Source organism: Ovis aries, chromosome 5, assembly GCF_016772045.2.
Source record: "Ovis aries strain OAR_USU_Benz2616 breed Rambouillet chromosome 5, ARS-UI_Ramb_v3.0, whole genome shotgun sequence".
In the NCBI taxonomy this organism is placed as follows: domain Eukaryota; kingdom Metazoa; phylum Chordata; class Mammalia; order Artiodactyla; family Bovidae; genus Ovis; species Ovis aries.
This window is the reverse complement of record NC_056058.1, coordinates 41,722,438-41,730,051: the sequence shown is the minus strand read 5'-3', so window position 1 is coordinate 41,730,051 and position 7,614 is coordinate 41,722,438. Positions and strand designations below refer to the sequence as shown.

General features: G+C 49.2%; 1 pseudogene; it reads right to left on the bottom strand.

The window, feature by feature from the left end:
* Positions 1-4,638: 4,638 nt before the first annotated feature.
* On the bottom strand, positions 4,639-5,157 carry LOC101116727 (large ribosomal subunit protein eL18-like; annotated as a pseudogene).
* Between the last annotated feature and the right edge of the window lie 2,457 nt (positions 5,158-7,614).

The following is a 7,614-nucleotide window of genomic DNA, read 5'->3' as shown; positions in this document are numbered from 1 at the left end:
CGACTATGCTTTCCCATTGGGCGGCCCTCAGAGGCCAGGCCAGCTGAGGGGTCTGTCGTCGTCCCTGGAAGTTGCCTCCAGCTCTGCACAACCATTGTTACAGGGCAGCAGGCTCCCGGCCGTGCCCTCGCCCTATTCTGCAGATCCAGATGTGTACTGGGCTGTGGGCTGGATGCTAGATGCTGGTGCTGGGGCGGGGCAGCATTTGACCTTGCAGACTGGACACTGAGGGACCGGCCAAGCAGTGGGGAGTGTGGGGAACCGGGGACCATGGGGGCCATGGGCCAGCCAGCAGCATCCATCTCCCAGGCCAATCAGCGCTCCCCGGCAGATCCATGTGGGTCGATGCAAAATTAATTAGAGTAATCAACTCGGCTGCAGCATGGAGAGCAGCCACACAGGTTTAGGCCACTAATTGGTGGGAGCTGACAGTGTGTCCCCTGTGTCTTCAAGGTATTAACACTCCTCCCCTCTCCATAGATTAATTACCTTTTTGCATCTTGTTCTTCATTTGTTGATCCTGGACCGGTCCTTCCTGGGGAGGAGGAATGGAGGTGGTGGGAGAGGGAGCAGCATAGTGGATTCTGGGCTCCCCCTGTCCCTTCCCCAAATGTGGGGAGAGACTGAGGCCCAGAGGGTAGCAGAAGGCTACATCCAAGACAGAAAGTGAAGCCCCTGGGAACCAACCAGGCCTGGAAGTGGTGGCCTGCAGCCCTGTTGGAGGTGGGACTCAATGGGGACAGTGTCCACATATCCATCTGTCCATCTGGTCATCCATCCATGTGTATGGTCATCCATCTATCCACCCCCCACCCATCCATCCATCTATCATCCATCCATCCATCCATCCCCCACCCATCCATCTATCCACCATCCATCCATCCATCCATTCACTCTCCATCCATCCATCTACCATCCATCCATCCATCCATCATCCATCCACCATCCATCCATCCACCCACCCATCTATCTATCATCCATCCATCATCCATCCACCATCCATCCACCATCCATCCATCCACTGCTCATACATTAATCATTCCTCTATCCATTCTTTCATCCATCCACCCAACCATAGACTTATTCATTCCTTCATCCATCCACTCAATCACCTAGTTATCCATCTATCACTCATTCATTCATCCTCCCAAATATCCCTCATCCATCCACAGTCTCACCCACCCATTCATTTATCTATCCATCCATTCATCCACCATCTATAATATGTTCTTATATCCATCCATCCATCTGCCCATCCATCCATTCATCTATTAATATATCATCCATCACCCATCCATAGGCCCATCCATTCTTCCATCTATCCATAGACTCATCCATCTATCCAGTCATCCTCATATGCACCATCTATTATATGATTTTCTATCTATCCATCCATTCATCTACTAATACATCACCCATTATCCATCCATAGGCCCATCCACTCATTCATGCATCCATAGACTCATCAATCCATTCATTCATCTACCCAGCCAGCCAGTCAGGCTTACCTTCACCATCTATAATATGCTCTTATATCCATCCATCCATCCACCCATCTGTCCATTCATCCATTCATCTATTAATACATCATCCATCATCCATCCTTAGGCCCATAGATTTATCTGTCATCATCATCCATCATCCCCCTATCCTTCCATCTGTCCAATCCTCCATCTACCCAACCACTTGTTGCCATATTGATGTCAGCACTTATTCACATAACCTAGTCTGCCTACATATTCACTTGCCGATCATGGCTTCATTCATTCCTTCATCCATCCATCCTCCTACCACCTAGACATTCATCCATTCCACTGTCTACCTGTGAACTCCCTTCCCCATCCTGTCACAAGGTCACATTTAATTGACTGCCTATGTGCCAGGCCCTGTTCTAAGACCTTCCTGTGTTTTCTCTCATCTAGCCTCCACCACCCTTCTATGCTTTGAACCATCTATACACTCATCTGTGTCCCCATCCGTATGTCTGCCTCCCCATCTTCCCATCAATATTTAGCTGGCCCTTCAGTGCAGGGGTGACTCAGAGCTGGGAAGGGACCCTCAGTCCTCTGCCCAGGGAAGGTTGAGACTCAAAGACCTGGAGACGGAATGTGAATGGTGGGCATGAGGCAGGGGAGACGAGGTGGATGTTTCAACCAGAAGAGTCTTCAGATCTGGGCTCAGGAAGATGCTCTGCTCTTGGGAACAATGGCACACCAGCAGTACATTTTATTTCTTTTTTCTCCTTTTCTTTTTTGTATGTGCCATGTGGCTTGTTGGACTTAGCTTCCCGACCAGGGATGGAACCCGTGCCCCTTGCAGTGAAAGCATGGATAACCACTGGACAGCCAGGGAAGTCCCAATACATTTTAAATTCTGAGCATGTTGACTTTATTATATAGAGTGGCAAACGATATTTTCAGCCATGGCAGATAGAACAGAGCAAAAAGCCCACCATCTCAGTCCGCTTCCCAAGGGATATGCATTACTAGGGTCAGGGGTCTCCTTGCAGACACAGGCTGAGGTTGTGCAAGCACATGTCACCCACACATGTCTCGGTTGATGCTCTCTCACTGCACGATTTTCCCTGGACCCCTGGTTCACATGGGCACTTAGAGATGTGCAGTGTCTAGACTGAGCAGCCTCCTTTCTAGGGTTGTTCAGGTTTATTTTGGTTCTTGGCAGCAGCCCACCCTGATGCAATGGGCAAAAACCACAATGAGGAAATTCCCATAAGAGGAAATGCAAATAACCAATAACATGAAAAACCAGAATTCACGAATTAGAACCACAGCGTTCCGATGTGGTAGGATTCTGTTCACATAACGAGTGGTCATTTGTTAAAATGCATCAAACTACAGACCAAGATCTGTGCATTTCACTGCAAACACATTTTACCTCATTTTTTCCTCATTACAAATGTTTTTGTATTGTGGCAAAATCTACATGGTGTAGAACTCCCCATCTTAACCATTTTTGAGAGCACAGCTCAGGGGCATTAAGCGCATTCACATTGTCGTGCACCCATCCCCACCATCATCCTCCGGAACTGAAGCTCTGTTCCCGTGAAACACTGACTCCTCCTACCCTCCCCTAGCCCCTGGCCCTGCCACCTACTTCAGTCTCTGTGGATCTGACTCCTCCAGGGACCTCTTGTGAGTGGAATCAACTTTCTGTGTCTGCTTCTCTCATTGAGCATCACATCCTCAAGGTTCATCCAGGTTGTAGCAGGTGTCAGAATCTCTGTCCTTTCTAATTCTGAATAATATTCCACTGCATAGATGGACCACATTGTGTTTGTCCATCATCCATCAGTGGACACTTACATTGTTCCCACCTATGGCTCCTGTGAATCCCGCTGCTGTGAATATGTGTGTACTTGTTTCAGTAGCTCTTTCCAATTCTTTTGGGTGTATATCTAGAAGTGGAATTGCTGATCAGTATACAAATAACTGAAATGTATACTTCAACATTTCGAGGGTTAAAAAATAACAATTCCCATGGCTGGCGTAGATGATGGCAAATGTACCAGCTGGGACATAACTAAAGGATGTGCATTTGCTAATGGTACTTTGGAGATGATTTGAGAAAATATATCATCAGGGCCTTAATATTTGTCTCATGGTCTCTGACAAGCAACTCCTTTACACTGAGAATGTCCTGAAGGAAAACTCCGCGGTGTGTTCAAGTATCTAAATTCAAGGATGCTCACAGCTGTCCTGTCTCCAACAGAAAAAGAATGGGAACCACCTAAGTGTTCAAAACAAGACAATTTGCTCAACAAATGATGATAGGGCTGCCCTCGTGGTCCAGTGGTTAGGAATCCACCTGCCAATGCAGCGGACACAGGTTTGATCCCTGCTCCAGGAAGATCCCATATGCAGAGGAGCAGTTAAGCCCATGTACCACCACAGGAGAAGCCACTGCAATGACAAGCCCAATCAGTGCAACCAGAGAGTAACCCCAAGTTGCTGAAACTAGAGAAACCTCACCTGCAGCAACAAAGACCCAACACAGCCAAAAATAAATAAATCTTTAATGAATAAATATATGATGATATATCTATGTCCCAGTATTTAAGATGACGACTGCTGAGTATTTACTTAGGAAAACGGTCACATACTTTTGTAAACTGACCAGAGAGCAGTGTCTTGGATGAACTACACACAGGAAGAAAAGATTCCCATCAACAGGAAAAAGGGTGAAAGGTCACACACAAATGTTTCAGGGCAGATGCTATAACAGTAGGAAGAGGTGTGAGTGTTCTCCGGTCTATGCAACAAAGTTGCACAAACTGGATGGCTTAATGCAACAGTATTTATTCTCTCCCTGTTCTGGAGGCCTGACTCCAAGATCCTGGTGTCAGAGGGCTGATTCCTTTCCGAGGTTCTGCAGGAAAAACCCAGCCTCTTTCCCCAGCTCCTGGTGTTGCTGGCAGCCCTTGTCTTATGGCCACATAACTTCAGTCTCTGCTCCTCCTCTTCACATCACCTTATTCCTTGTATGTTTCTCTGTCTTTGTCTGTCACACCCTAAATCCAGAATGATGTCATCTCAAGACTTTCTCTTTTTTTTAGCATCACAAATCTTTTCTAAAACAAGGTAGAATCTGGGGTCAGTTTGTGTAGCCAAGACTGGCTCATCAGCCTCTGGTGTGCTCAAGCTTCCGGCCCTTGGAGCGTACAGAGGGTTTGGTGTGTCTATGCGGGGTTCCTGGGGCCTTGCTGAAATACCTGTACACCTCTCAGCCCTGGGGAGGACCAGAGAGAAAGACAGGGCCAGAGCCCATGGGGGTCCAGGGCCAGCTGGCCAAAGGTGAGGATCTTGCCCTGGCCTTGAGCATGCAACTCTGGGCACAGAGCACACACCTTCAGTTTGGGCGCCTCCTAGACACACATATCATTGGCTGTAGCCCCCACGACCACAGCCGTTTTGCCTGTCCAGACTGGAAACTTCATCTTCTCTATCATCTGGAAAAGGGACCAAGGTGAACGGCTGGCGCAGCTCACAATCTCTTCAGTACAACTTGACTGAAAATGGAGGTGCTTGGTCTGGCCAGAAACCTGTTCAACTTGACCAGCAGCCTTTGATAGGCATCCTAGCTCTTGGGCTCCTTGCAATGAACCTTTTGGTCCTTGTTATGGTGGATGTCAACCCCCATGATGGCACTTCCTCAGTCAGGTCTGGAAAGCATCTCAAGACCCTAACTCATTATATCCGCAAAGACCCTGTTTTCGAAGAAGGTCCCATTCTGAGGTTGCTGTGAACATGAATTTGGGTTGGGGCGGCAATGCTATATTCAACCTGTGACAGATGGATGGGGCAACTTTTCTTTCATTTTCTCTCCCTTTTATCATGATTGTCTTAAATGACTGAGCGCCGAAAAATTGATGCCTTTGAACTGTGGTGCTAGAGAAGACTCTTGAGAGTCCCTTGGACTTCAAGGAGATCAAACCAGTCAATCCTAAAGGAAATCAATCCTGAATATTCACTGGAAGGACTGATGCTGAAGCTGAAGCTCCAATACTTTGGCCACCTGATGCAAAGAGCTGACTCACTGGAAAAGACCCTGATGCTGGGAAACATTGAAGGCAGGAGGAGAAGGGGGCCTTGGCATGCTGCAGTCCATGGGGTCACAAAGAGTTGAACAGGACTGAATGACTGAACAACAAACGAAAATAAAGCCTACGTTATTTTAATATATGAAATGCTATCCCAGGGAGTTCCCTAGTGGCCAGTGGTTAGGATTCACAGCTTTCACTGCCAGGGCCCAGGTTCCATCCCTGGTCAGTGAACTGAAATCCTGCAAGCCATGCAGTGTGGTAAAAATATATATATATATATATCTCAAAGATTTGATGTTTTGTTGAAACAGAGTTGAGGAATGGATTGTGACTTCTGGGCAAATGGGGGTTCAGATGAAGACTGCTTTTCTGGGGTGATGACTGGTCTTTGTAGTACTTTTGATTTCTGCACTTAATATCCCCTAAGTATGGAACCTCACCGGAGAAGGTGATGGCACCCCACTCCAGTGTTCTTGCCTGGAGAATCCCAGGGACGGGGGAGCCTGGTGGGCTGCTGTCAATGGGGTTGCACAGAGTCGGACACAACAAGCGACTTAGCAGCAGCAGCAGCATGAAACCTCACTTGTTGACTTTGGGTCTACACTGTTTGCCTCTTCCCTCACTGTCACTTCTCAGCTCATGCAGATACATCTCCCCTTGAACTCGCAGCCTGGAAGCAAGAACTGAAATTTTGTCATAATTGTTGGTGACTAAGACTCACTACGGAGAAGGCAATGGCACCCTACTCCAGTACTGTTGCCTGGAAAATCCCATGGACAGAGGAGCCTGGTGGGCTGCAGTCCATGGCGTTGCTACTAGTTGGACACGACTGAGCGACTTCACTTTCACTTTTCACTTTCATGCATTGGACAAGGAAATGGCAACCCACTCCTGGTGGGCTGCTGTCTATGGGGTCGCACAGAGTTGGACACGACTGAAGCGACTTAGCAGCAGCAGCAGCAAGAGTCACTAGGACCTGAGTGAGTCTCTTTTGGACAAGCATGCCGGTGTGTTCATGTTGGGATATTACGGGTACTGCATTTGTGTTCTGGAGACTGAGCAAGTCCTTCCCCATTTTGGGCTCCTGTCTCGTGTCCAACCTCCCTCTTGTACCATTTCAGGCCCAGCCACTGCTTCTGTTCCTCTCCCAGCTGAGCCAGAACTCAGAAGTTTAGCTGAGTCACTTTTCCATTCCAAGCCTCAGCATTTATCTCTCTGAAATGGGAATGGACAGCAGGACCCACCTCTGACATGGCCACCTTGAGGAGTCTGCATCTGATCATAAGAGCAATAGGGAGTCAGTGAGGGTCTTAGCAGGAGAGCGGCACAAGCTAATTGGCATGGCAGTCCCTCCAGGTGCTGTGAGCAGAAGGGTGTAAGTAGGGGGAACTGCTGGGCAGAGCGCCCATGGTGGGGTCCATCCACCAGCTGTGAGGATGTTGACCCCCCAGCTCCGCAGGCCAGCACACCAGCAGGGACCTCTGAGGGAAGGAGCAAGCTCTGCCCTTCAGATCACCCCAGGAGTGAGTGCCCCAGGGGGCTTCTTCATTTAGTCCTGTTTCTGTGTGAGGACCTGTTATCCTACGGGCCTGGGGGAGTCAAGTTGACAGAGAGAGAGACAGTGTGTACTGCCGCTCTCTGGGTGTCTCTCAGAGCCTTTCTGTCCCCCACCCCTCCCCCTTCTCTCTGTTTCTGTCGCTGTCTCTGGATCCCCCCAGACCCCCGGGCCCTCCCTCACTGGGGATTTATGAAATGGCTTTAGCGGGATGGTGGCTAAGTGTCTGCCCGGAGGACCCGGTGGTCTCATCCGCTCCTGTCCAGCTGGAAAGGGGAGGTGGACACCTGGAACCACCATCCTGGTGTCCACTTGTGGGCAGCCAAGGCAGGAAGCCCCAGGAGAGCCATCAACCCAGGACACTCGACACCCCTGACTCTGGCCTCCTGAGGGTCCCTGCTGACCCTCACCACCCGTGGCCCTGGGGGACCTCTTCAACACGGGCAGGCCACCAGCACAGAAGACAAGGTCAGAGGGTCCACCACACGCATGGAAGTGT